A 13761-nucleotide genomic window follows, 5' to 3' on the forward strand; every position below is an offset into this window, starting at 1 on the left:
ATCAATAATTTTAAATTATCAGCTGTGCTGAATTTGTTGGATTTGGGAGAAGTTTAATTACAAGGTTAATTATTATGCAATCGTAAATGTTCCTTAGACTATCATTAGACCATCACTTGAAACCCTAGTTTCAGTGGCAAACTGGTTAATGCCAATACAGCACAGTCACAGAATGTCTGTGGTACATTTCACAAATCCTTCAAATAAAACAGCATTCTTATACACATTAGCTTTGCTTCAGTGGCAACGCTGCAGACTTTATGGGCCAATTATCATACCACATTCATGAGTGATCATTTGTCATTTGATACACTTTGTGCGCACTGAATGTGTTCCCTTCTTCAAAACACTGTGCGCACATATGTTCATGATTCTATGCCCATTTTGTTGTCAAAATATGAACAACATTTTTTTCTTGATGTTTATTGTTCCACATATTTATATAAACCCCTCTCATAAAAGTTCCATAAATCATGACAACTATAGTAATTGAACAGCACCACCTCATATTTTCATGAATTCATTTAATTAAGCTGATATGTGGAGCAAGTAGCTTAATCTCAGACAATGGAAAATAAATTATGCCAAACACCCAAGTTCAATATTCAGAAATCAAGCATGTATCTCTGAAGAAGGATGAAACTTAAGAGTCTAGAAGACATCCCACTAAATTGTATGACACATCCTACCTGTATGAATGTTGGTGCAGCTTTAGTCACAAGCTAGACCAACTTCTAAATGAATGACTATCATGTCATCTCGTAGAACTGAGTGAACTGCTGGTGGACCACGTCTTCCCAACACAATATTTCGACGTTGTAACTCGGTGTCCTCATCAGGTGTTCCCTGAGACTGGTTGACGAGCTGACCTTGTCCCATATTTACGCCTGGGTGGTGTGTGGCACTCCCTATGCCATCCGCGCCCACTGTGGCCATTTCTGGCGGTGGTATCAGTCTCTAGGCATTCCATCTTCGGTCCGCAACTGTTGTGGATCTCTTCTGAAGTAGTGGACATCCCAAGGTGTTCCCTATTGGGTCCGCACCCGATAGGCATAATCTTATCACTATCATGCCTCTGTTGAAGTTCCTTATGCTGTTGGCGACCGCAACGAGTTTCTCTCCAAGGAGCCTGCTGCTGCCTGGTATCATGTATGCCATTCTGTTACTTACATCCTTGGACGTCTGTAGTTCATTCCTGTAGGAGGGAACTTTCTTCCATTGTTTCTGTAGTAGTTCCAAAGCAGGATTCCATGCAGTACTAAGCTGATATCCTGCTTCCCGGTTGATAAAGTTCTCCGCCATTTTGTTTCCTTAAGATGAGAGCGGGATTTACTGTCATACTGCTGAAGACTGACTATGACCAAAAGATCTGCCAACTTTTGGAGAAGGTTATCAAACAACTAAAAGCTAAGGCACCAATACCACCCAGACTGTATGGATTACCCAATATCCATATACAGGGTGTTCCAACTCCGCCAGATCGTCAGTAATATTGGCCCAGCCACCTACACCACAACCTCCTACCTTAAGAAAATGATGGCACCATATGTGGGAAAGTGTGTCCACCACATCCGCAACTCCTTGGACTTTGTGGAACGTCTCAACAACCTACAGATCTTGGACACAGACATCATGGTCAGTTTTGATGTGGTGTCTCTATTCACCAGGGTACCACTTCAGGACACACTCGATATAATTAGTGGGATATTTGATGGAGCATTGCTGGATCTTTTCAAGCATATTTTGACATTGACGTACTTCCTTTGTGAAGTCCAGTTCTATGAGGAGACTGAAGGAGTGGCCAGGGTAGCTCCCTATCTTCAGTAGTGGCGAATCTGTTTATGGAGAAATTCGAGGATGAGGCACTTACAACTGCTGCCTAACAGCTGATGTGTTTCTTCAGATACGTTGATGACACATTCATCATCTGGCCACATGGCAAGAGAAGACTAGATGCGTTCCTGGACCATCTGAACACAAGACACCCCAACATCAAGTTCACTATGGAACTAGAGAGTGATGGTCAGCTCTCATTCCTCGATGTCCTGGTAAAGAGGAAGGCAGATGGCACCTTACGCCACAGCGTGTACAGGAAACCAACACACACTGACTTATATCTACAGGCTGATGGCTGCCATCACCCAGCACAGAAGCAAGGAGTGCTGAGAACACTCGTACACCAAGACAAAACACTTTCTGACTCAGGTAGCCTGACAGAAGAATTAGAACCTCTACAGATTGTTCACAGACAACGGATACTCCACCAGGGACATCCGCAAAGCCCTCCAACCCACTATACGGCCTGAGGCAACAGGAGAGGAGCAGGAAGAAGAGACCAGGAAAGTAGCGTTTCTACCATATGCTGGGCCTATATCTGCCAAGATCAGCAGAATCTTGAAGAAACAAAGTATCAAGAATGTGTTCTGCCCACCTATAAAGATAAGGACGCTCCTTGGAACTGTCAAGAATGATTTGGGGTTAAGGAAACCTGGTGTCTACCATACACCCTATGAATGTGGGATGCCTTACATTGGTCAGACTACCAGAATAATTGAAATAAGATGTAAAAAACACAAGAGACACACCATGCTACGACAGGTAACTAAATCTGCAATAGCAGAACATTGCCTGGACCTCGAGCACACCACAAATTATGACAAAACCAGGATCCTGCCTCAGTGCCCCCACTTCTGGGCTAGTTGCATTAATGAATCGATTGAAATCAAGATGGCAGAGAACTTGATCCACCGGGAAACAGGATATCAGCTTCGTACTGCGTGGAATCCTGCTTTGGAGCTACTACAGAAACAACGGAAGAAAGTTCCCTCCTACAGTAATGAAGTACAGACATCCAAGGGCATAAAGAACAGAACAGATTTGGGTATCACGGTGATGTCAACCTCGTCCTGTCTGTCCCCAGATCGGTCTGCCGCTGTGATTGCCCCAGTTGCTGCCGGCAGTGGGGCTGAGCCCTCGCCTGTGGTTGAGTGGGAGATCGTTCCAAGTCGTGGAAGGCAGCGAAAGACGTCCCTGGAGGTTGATCAGAAAACCTCCCCGGTGCGTCTGACAAACAGGTTTCAGGCACTGTCTCTGGCTGAGCCTGATGCAGCTGCCTGCCCTGTTTCAGAGGATGATTCTCAGTCTTCAAAGTCCGGGCAATCACAGAGGGTGGTCTTATTGGTAGTTGGGAGCTCTAATGTTAGGCGCGTAATGGGGCCCATTAGGGATATGCGGCTAAGGAGGGGAAGAAATCCAGTGTGCACTCTGTGTGCATTCCGAGTGGAGTCATTCCTGATGTGGAAAGGGTCCTTCCGGATGCCATGAAGAGCACAGGGTGCAGCCAGCTGCAGGTGGTGGCACATGTCAGCACTAATGATGTGTGGATCTGAGGAAATTCTCTCTGGATTCCAGCGGCTATCTGATTTGGTGAAGGCTGCCGGTCTTGCTTACGAGATGAAGGCAGAGCTCACCATCTGCAGCATTGTTGACAGAACTGACTGCGGACCTTTGGTGCAGAGCCGGGTGGAGGATCTGAATCAGAGGCTCAGACGGTTTTGTGACCGTGTTGGCTGTAGATTCCTTGACTTGCACCATAGGGTGGTGGGGTTTCGGGTTCCGCTAAATAGGTCAGGAGTTCACTACACTCAGCTGGCGGCTACACAGGTAGCGGAGACTGTGTGGCATGGACTGGGCAGTTTTTTAGGTTAGAAGGCCTCGGGAAACTACGGGGTGGACTGCAATCTCAAAGGGTGCATGGCAAATACAGGACGTGCATGGAACAAGGAACAGTCGGAATTGTAGTTTTAAATTGTTGTAGTTGTGCTGGGAAAGTCCCTGAGCTTCAAGCGCTAATAGAAAGCACAGAAGCTGAAATCGTTATAGGTACAGAAAGCTGACTAAAGCATGAAATAAGTTCTGCAGAAATTTTTGCGAAGTCTCAGACGGTGTTCAGGAAAGATAGAGATAGATTAGGCAGAATTGGTGGTGGAGTGTATGTGTCTGTCAGTAGTGGTTTAGCTTGTAGTGAAGTCAAAGTAGATACTCCGTGCGAATTGGTATGGGTGGAGGTTATAATTAACAGCCGAACTAAGTTAATAATTGGCTACTTCTACCGAACCCCAGGCTCCAATGATATAGTTGCTGAACAGTTCAGAGAAAATTTGAGTCTCGTAACAAATAAATACCCCACTCATACGGTTATAGTTGGTGGGGACTTCAACCTTCCATCGATATGTTGGCAAAAGTACTTGTTCAAAACCAGTGGTAGGCAGAAAACATCTTCCGAGATTGTCCTAAATGCTTTCTCTGAAAGTTATTTCGAGCAGTTAGTCCACGAACCCACGCAAATTGTAAATGGTTGCAAAAACACACTTGACCTCTTAGCCACAAACAATCTAGAGCTGATAGAGAGCATCATGACTGATACAGGGATTAGGGATCACAAGGTCGTTGTAGCTAGGCTCAATACCGTTTCTTCCAAATCCATCAGAAACAAACACAAAATAATTTTATTTATAAAAGTGGATAAAGTGTCACTAGAAGCCTTCCTAAGAGAAAATCTCCATTCCTTCCGAACTGACTATGCAAATATAGACGAGATGTGGCTCAAATTCAAAGATATAGTAGCAACAGAAATTGAGAGATTCATACCTCATAAATTGGTAAGAGATGGAACTGATCCCCCGTGGTACAAAAAACAGGTCCAAACGCTGTTGCAGAGGCAACGGAAAAAGCATGCGAAGTTCACAAGAACGCGAAATCCCGAAGATTGGCTAAAATTTACAGATGCTCGAATTTGGCATGGACTTCAATGCGAGATGCCTTTAATAGGTTCCACAACAAATCATTGTCTCAAAATTTGGTAGAAAATCCGAAGAAATTCTGGTCTTATGTAAAGTACACAAGCGGCAAGACGCAGTCAATACTTTCGCTGCGCAGTGCCGATGGTACTGTTACCGACGACTGTGCCTCTAAAGTGGAGTTATCAAATGCAGTTTTCCGAAATTCCTTCACCAGGGAAGATGAATGGAATATTCCAGAATTTGAAACATGAACAGCTGCTAGCATGAGTTTCTTAGAAGTAGATACCTTAGGGGTTGCGAAGCAACTCAAATCGTTTGATATGGGCAAGTCTTCAGGTCCAGATTCTATACCGATTAGGTTCCTTTCAGATTACGCTGATACAATAGCTCCCTATTTAGCAATCATATACAACCGCTCGCTCACCGATAGATCTGTGCCTACAGATTGGAAATTGCGCAGGTCACACCAGTGTTTAATAGGGGTAGTAGGAGTAATCCATCGAACTACAGACCTATATCATTGACGTCGGTTTGCAGTAGGGTTTTGGAGCTTATACTGTATTCAAACATTATGAATCACCTCGAAGGGAACTATCTATTGATACGTAATCAGCATGGTTTCAGAAAACATCGTTCTTGTGCAACGCAGCTAGCTCTTTATTCACATGAAGTAATGGCTGCTATCGACAGTGGATCTCAGGTTGATTCTGTATTTCTGGATTTCCGGAAAGCTTTTGACACTGTTCCTCACAAGCAACTTCTAATCAAGCTGCGGGCCTATGGGGTACCGTCTCAGTTGTGTGACTGGATTCGTGATTTCCTGTCAGGAAGGTCGCAGTTCGTAGTAATAGACGGCAAATCATCGAGTAAAACTGAAGTGATATCAGGTGTTCCCCAGGGAAGCGTCCTGGGACCTCTGCTGTTCCTGATCTATATAAATGAACTGGGTGACAATCTGAGCAGTTCTCTTAGGTTGTTTGCAGATGATGCTGTAATTTACCGTCTAGTAAGGTTATCCGAAGACCAGTATCAGTTGCAAATCGATTTAGAAAAGATTGCTGTATGGTGCGGCAGGTGGCAGTTGACGCTAAAATAACAAAAAGTGTGAGGTGATCCACATGAGTTCCAAAAGAAATCCGTTGGAATTCGATTACTCGATACATAGTACAATTCTCAAGGCTGTCAATTCAACTAAGTACCTGGGTGTTAAAATTACGAACAACTTCAGTTGGAAAGACCACATAGATAATATTGTGGGGAAGGCGAGCCAAAGGTTGCATATCATTGGCAGGACACTTAGAAGATGCAACAAGTCCACTAAAGAGACAGCTTACACTACACTCGTTCGTCCTCTGTCAGAATATTGCTGCGCGGTGTGGGATCCTTACCAGGTGGGACTGACAGAGGACATCAAAAGGGTGCAAAAAAGGGCAGCTCGTTTTGTATTATCACATAAAAGGGACGAGAGTGCGGCAGATATGATACGTGAGTTGGGATGGAAGTCATTAAAGCAAAGACGTTTTTTGTCGCGGCGAGATCTATTTACGAAATTTCAGTCACCAACTTTCTCTTCTGAATGCGAAAATATTTTGTTGAGCCCAACCTACATAGGTAGGAATGATCATCAAAGTAAAATAAGAGAATCAGAGCTCGAACAGAAAGGTTTAGGAGTTTCTTTTTCCCGCGCGCTGTTTGGGAGTGGAATGGTAGAGAGATAGTATGATTGTGGTTTGATGAACCCTCTGCCAAGCACTTAAATGTGAATTGCAGAGTAGTCATGTAGATGTAGATGTAGATGGACAGAACGGCATACTTGATACCAAGCGGCATCAAGCTCCTTGGAGGATGGCCATCATAATATGCAGCTCCAACAACAGCTGCATGCCACAGGAAGCACACTACACAGGTGCATACCGTGTCCAGAAGGCCAGGAGAATGGCTTGGCCATGAGAGAAACTCGCCGCTGTCGTGGACAGCATAAGGTACTTCAACAGAGCCATGATAGTGCTAGGATCGTGCCTAATGGGTGCGGACCCAGTAGGAAATGCTTTGAGATGTCTGCTACTTCAGAAGAGAGCCGCAATGGGCGCAAACCAAAGATGGAGCGCCTGGAGGCTGATACCACCACCAAAAATGGCCACAGTGGGCGCAGGCGGCATAGGAGTGCCACACTACACCCAGGCATAAATATGGGACAAGGTCAACTTGTCAGCCAGTCTCACGGAACTCCTGATGAAGACGTCAAGTTACGACGTCGAAATATCGGGTTGGGAAGACACGGACCACCGGCAGTACACCTGATTCTACGAGATGACAACAAATCGCCGGGAAAGTCTTAGAAATTATAATTACTATCATCATTGAAATATACTTCACATTAGAGTCACTTGTTACATTCATTAATCTGGTTTATATTTTTATATTTCCATAAGGCTTTTGACATCATTTCTCACAAGTGAGTCCTAATCAAATTTCTTGCCTATGGTGAATTGTCTAGTTGTGTGAATGGATTCAGGATTTCCTGTCAAATGTTCCAATGTGTGTGAAATCGTATGGGACTTAACTGCTAAGGTCATCAGTCCCTATGATTACACACTACTTAACCTAAATTATCCTAAGGACAAACACACACACCCATGCCTGAGGGGGCACTCGAACCCCCGCCGGGACCAGCTGCACAGTGTATGACGGCAGCGCTTTAGACTGCTCAGCTAATCCTGTGCAGCCTTTCCTATCAGAAAGGTCATAGCTGACTGTAATCAATGGAAAGTCATCAAGTACAATAGAATCAACATGTAGCATTCCCCAAGGAAGTGCTGTATGCCCTCTGCTCTTTTTCATAGACAATTTAGGAGATGACCTGAGAAACCCTCTTAGATTGTTTGCAAAATATGCTGCCATTTAATGCCTTGTAAAGTTATCAGATGATCGAAACAAAATGCAAAATGGTTTCAACATGATATCTGTATGATGCAAAGAGTGCCAACTGACTGTAAATAGTGAAAAGTATGAAGTCATCCACATGAGTACTAAACGGATTCTGCTAAAATTTGTTTAAATGATAAATCACACAAATCTAAAGGTTGTCAATTCAACTATGTACTTAGTGATTACAACTAGATATAGTTTAGATTGGAATGATCACATAGATAATGTTGTGGGGAAAGCAAACCAAAGACTGCGATTTATTGGCAGAACACTTAAAATATGCAACAGATGTACTAAAGAGATTGCTCACACTACACACTTCCATTCACTTCTTGAGAATTGGTGTGCAGTGAGGGTTCTACAGCAGATGCAACTGATAGAGGACATCAAAAAAATTCAAAGAAGTCATTTTGGATTATCACAAAATGGGGGAGAGAGTGCCATGCGATATGATACACGAGTCCTAATCAAATTTCTTGCCTATGATGAGTTGTCTAGTTGTGTGAATGGATTCAGGATTTCCTGTCAAATGTTCAAATGTGTGTGAAATCGTATGTGACTTAACTGCTAAGGTCATCAGTCCCTATGATTACACACTACTTAACCTAAATTAAAATTAAGGCATTTTTTGTCACAGTGGAGGCTTCACATGGAATTTCAATCACCAACTTTCTCCTCAGATTGTGAAAATATTTTGTTGGCACCAACCTATATAGGGAGAAATAATTATCACAGTAAAATAAGAGAAAACAGAGCTTGTATGGAAAGACTAAAATTTTCATTTTTCCTGACTGCTGTTTGATAGTGAAACATTGAAGAAATACCTTGAAGGTGGTTTGATGAACACACTGGCAGACAATTAATCATGAATTACAGAGTAATCATCTAGATGTAGATGTACCAAATAGTGATCTGAAGACTGTCAGCTCAGAACCATTCACTCTACATAGACAGAGAAGTTCGTCTTCCACTATGTTGTAATAATATGCATCATTTTTAAACAGACCTTATTACTATGAAAAATGACTGTATGTATTCTCAGGACATGACTAAATATAATTCAAGAATCATTCATGAGCTTCTGTATATTTCACAGGGTAATACTTATCTTCTAAAGACAACAATACATAAACCCACGTCATATAGTCACAAAACCAAATATAGATCTTAAACCTAAATTAAAAATGTCATGCTGTAAAAATAAAAAAAAATCCTATTTTATGCATTATGCTAATGCAAATATTCTGCTCAATCATTCCAATTGATCCTGTATTCTTTCAATGATGTTCCACATGTTGTAAAATTAAAAGAATCCAATTTTATGCATTACACTAATGCAATATTATGCTCAGCCATTCCAACTGATCCTGTGTTCCTACAATGATGCACACTAATTCCACTACAAATAACATTTCCATAAATCTTGAAGAGGGTAAAATCCTTTAATTCAATGATGACTTGAGTTCCCTAACAAATATGCACCACGATGTGAAATTCTTAGAATGGAAAAAATGTCCCATGTACAGTGGCTGCCACATTTTGTTCAAAAGGTGGGTGGCTTCTTAATAATATTTTCTTCACCACTAGATACCTTACTATTTTTACCACTTCCTTGTCACACTTGTGCTTTCTTCTGAATGCTTTGTGTCTGAAACTGATCAAAGCTTTCTGAGCCTTTTCTCCCATTAATCTCTGTCATTGGCAACCTGTGGGATCTGGTCCATCCATATCATTCTTTCCCCTCATGTGAAACATTAGCTCTGCTGTTGTGTAGTGTGTTGACAAATGAAGCAGATGATTCACTATCTCTTCAAATGGTTTCATGTAGTCAATCAGTAGCATTGGCTGGTCATGACAATATGTCCTTATGAACCTCTTATGTTCTCTAAGCATCCTTCCAATTTCATTATCTAGTGCTTCCCACTGTGACCATGTGGTAAGATAGAAACTGTTATACAAGGTCATATGTATTTCCTTGGATTATTCCAGGTTTTTCTTCAATTGTATCCCCACACTGATTCTGTGCTATTGCTATCTTTCCTTGCTGGTGAGGTTCCCTGGCTCTTCTACTTTCTGTTATACTTGTAATGTGACTTCAACTTCTTTGTTCAACAGGATTAGAAATGCTCTTAACCTCTCTTGTTCCTTAACAATAGAATTTGATCTGAAAACCTGGGCACTACCGTCTGTAGCTACCATCCTTCCACAGTAGCTCCACTTTAGCTCTTTCACTGTCAGTGAGAAAGAAAACCTTACTGGTAGAGAAGTCAATATTGTGTCCTCACAGATAAAATAAAGGCTCAGAATACAGTCAACAATCAAGTCTACAGCTACTAGAAGGATGCATGGTTTTGCTACATTTTATAGTTTTACTGACATCTCAATCATTCTAACATTTCTGGATCACATGCGAGTGCCTTCAATAATCTTGCAGTTCTGAACAGCAATGCCATGAAACTTGGTTTTTGTGGACACTTTACTGAAAGAACTTCTTGAAATCACATTGACAAATGCTCTTATGTCTACAGCAATAGTTACTGGAACATCCTCAACCATAGTAGCATGCCATATTAAGTTATTTTTCCAAATATTGTCACAAGCTTCCAATTTGAAAAGATTAGGCTCTGAGTAAAACCTTTCTTCCATAGTATTAACTGTACACCACTGGACCCTGATTGGGCAAGAAATGCGTTTTCAAAATCTTCATACGCTGAGGGGTCAAAAGTCATTTCATACCACCTAATATTGTGTTGAACACCCTTTTGCTTGGATGATGGATGGAGAGGGTTGTATGGGTGCACGACAGCAAGGTCTTCAGTGCCCGCTCAGTAACAGATTGAGATGGGTATCAAGAAAAAACTCAGAACAGTAAGATAAAACAGAACCAAAAACACAGGTAACAAGCTTCGAAAAATATGGGCCTACCTACACCGAAGCGTGGAATGAAGCATGCCGCCAGCAGTAAAATATGGACAACACAGGAAGTAAGTGGTAGAGGGAGTTAAGACAATATAGCAGATGGAAGTGGCTGGCTGACTGCAAGGAGTACTGCAGCATCTCAACACGGCATGGACTCAACAAGTCATAGTAAGTCCTATGCAGAAATATTGAGAGGTACTGACTCTATGACCATTCATAAATGCAAAAGTGTTGCCAGTGCGGGATTTTGTACATGAACTGATCTCTTGATTATGTACCATAAATTTTTGATAGGATTCATGTCAGACACTCTGGGTGATCAGATTATTCACTCAAATTGTTCCAAATGTTCTTCAAACCAACTGCAAATAATTGTGGCTCAGTGACATGGGGTACTGTCATCCACAAAAAGTCTATTGTTGTTTAGGGACATGAAGTTCATGATTGACTGCAAATGGTCTACAAGTAGCTGAACACAACCATTTCCTGTCAATCGTTGGTCCAGTTGGACTAGAGAGCCCAGTCCATGTAAACACAGTAAACACCATTATGGAACCACCACCAGCCTGCAAAGTGTCTTGTTCACAATTGGGTTCCATGACTTCATGCGGTATGTGCCATACCTGAAACCTATGTCAGCTCTAATTACCTCAGATTGGGACTCATATGACCAGACTTCAGTTTTCTGGTCATCTAGAGTACAGCTGATATGTTCAAAAGCCCAAGAGAGGTGCTGTAGGAAATGTTGTGCTGTTAGCAGAGGCACTCATATTGGTAGTCGGCTACCACAGCCCATTAACAACAAATTTCACAGCACTGTCCTAACAGATATAATTGTCATATATCCCACATTGATTTCAGTGATTATTTTATGTGACGTAATTGTCTATTTGCAATGACACCTCTGCACAAATGCTGGTGCTCTCAGTCTTTAAGTGAAGATCACTGTATTTTCCGAGGTGAGAGGTAATGCCTGATAGTTGATATTCTCAGCACACTCTTCAATCGTGGATCTCAGAATATAGAATTCTCTAATGACTTCTGAAGGAATGTCTCATACATCTAATTCCAACTACCATTCCACATTCAGTGTCTGTTAATTCCTGTCTTGTGTCCATAATCACATCAGACACCTTTTCACGCCAATCATGTGAATACAAATGACAGCTCTGCCAAAGCCTTGTCCTTTTATACCTTGTGTATGTGATGCTGCTGCCATCTATATATGTTCATATCTCTATCCCATGACTTTTATAACTTCAGTGTAGGTTTTACATGAATCATTTATTTTAGTTACCCATAGGGCTCCATCACCATTTATATATTCGTTTACATAACTTATCTTTTGTGCCTTGTTGCATGATCATGGCAACACACCTGCAAAGTAAGAAATGAATACCACAAAATATACCATCTTCTTATCTGATGAAAATATTTAAAATTTTCTATTCTTAAGCATCTTCTATTATTACTGTTGTGGGTAGTGTTGTTGCCAGCAGCATGTCATGTGTAGAAAGTGAAATATTTTGAACTGGTTGATTTGCATTCAGATTGTTTTTTCCTCATTCACGCATTGTGGGACTTGATCTTCCTTAGACTTTGCCTCAGCATCTATCTCTATTGAGACTTGCTCCTGTCCATGGTCAGCTGTTCTTGTATAATTTTTTTCTTACTGTAATGACTAATTCATCACTCAGTCTAAAAGTCAGCCTACCGTGTCACCTAGGGATTCCTGCCTACCATGGTTCTCATTCACTTCTGTTGGTAGCTTCTCCATAGATCCAGGAATTCTAATTCCTTCACTCTGCCTTCCTGTTTCTCCACTGATTCATAATTTGAGTGCTCACGAAAGCCATATCTTGCATAATGCCTCTTGCTTCCCCACAAGTAGTCATCCCTTTTTGCTTTGTGACTTATGCTGCAACCTGAGTGGCCATGTCAGTTCGTTCTGCAGCTAGAATTCACAACTGCAGCAGAGTTTAATTTTAGGGATCTTGAGTTTGTGATTTACATGCCACTGCTTTCCACTACCTCTACCTCAACATTGACTAAGTCCACCGACTCCATATTATACTGAGCATAAGTTTTGACCATAACACATAAACAAATTTGGATGAGAACCTTGTGCCTACTATAAAATTACAACACAGTTTATCCATAATACATATACACACACAATATCATCACATAGATAAGGATGCTATAATGATAATTGCTGTTAAAAAAGAGATCAGAAATACAGGTTTCTATGACACATATTGTGAAGAATACTACTCTGAAACTGGAGAACAATCCCAGAAAGACATGATCTGTACCAGCTCTCTACCCTAGAAGATTACCTAAAACCCTACAGCTTGGTAAGGGGACAATCTAGTCAAGAAAGCAGGAGTTATATGCTCTGATTTTACTTGCTGCTGCATTGTGAAGTTCTTCTGTAAAGGACATGGACTCAGCACTGGTTGAACCTGACCTCCAACCATAGAATTTTCAATACTTACAACAAAAATGGTTAACAACAGAATACAATAATACAATACAAAGTGATGTGTCCTGAAGACCTTTTTAAAGGGGCCCATTAGAATTTAGTTGCTGCTGTAAGGGTCTACGGGTTGTACACAGCCGTACAGTATGTAACACGCACTCGCCAGCTGGCCTAACTGGAATACTGACAATTTGCTTGGTCAGTACACACAGTGTCCGGCTGGAGTGCAAGGCAGCGAGTAGACCACTGGCTGCAGTGTGCAGTATTAACTAGCACGTCCTCGGGCACGAATATGTCTCTTTTCTTAGCTCAACATGGACCCTTTGAATATGACCATAATTAACCACTGTTAGGATGTCAGACACAGTGATGATGGTTACGCAGGGTGTGTGTGTTTTATAATCTGCCTTTGTTAATAAAACTGCTTAAACTTACTTCTCAGTGTTTGCGTATTGCCGCCGTACCTCAAAAACCCACAGCTTACAAATATTGGCCAAATATTCATGTAATCATCATCCGGGGCAACAACACATAACCCCCTTATAGATGCGGTGTCAGCATGGGGATAATTATGGAAAATCTACAGTTCTGAAGAGGTGCAGCACAACGTGAACTTCGAGCAACAGCAGC

This window comes from Schistocerca serialis, chromosome 4, assembly GCF_023864345.2.
Source record: "Schistocerca serialis cubense isolate TAMUIC-IGC-003099 chromosome 4, iqSchSeri2.2, whole genome shotgun sequence".
NCBI lineage: Eukaryota > Metazoa > Arthropoda > Insecta > Orthoptera > Acrididae > Schistocerca > Schistocerca serialis.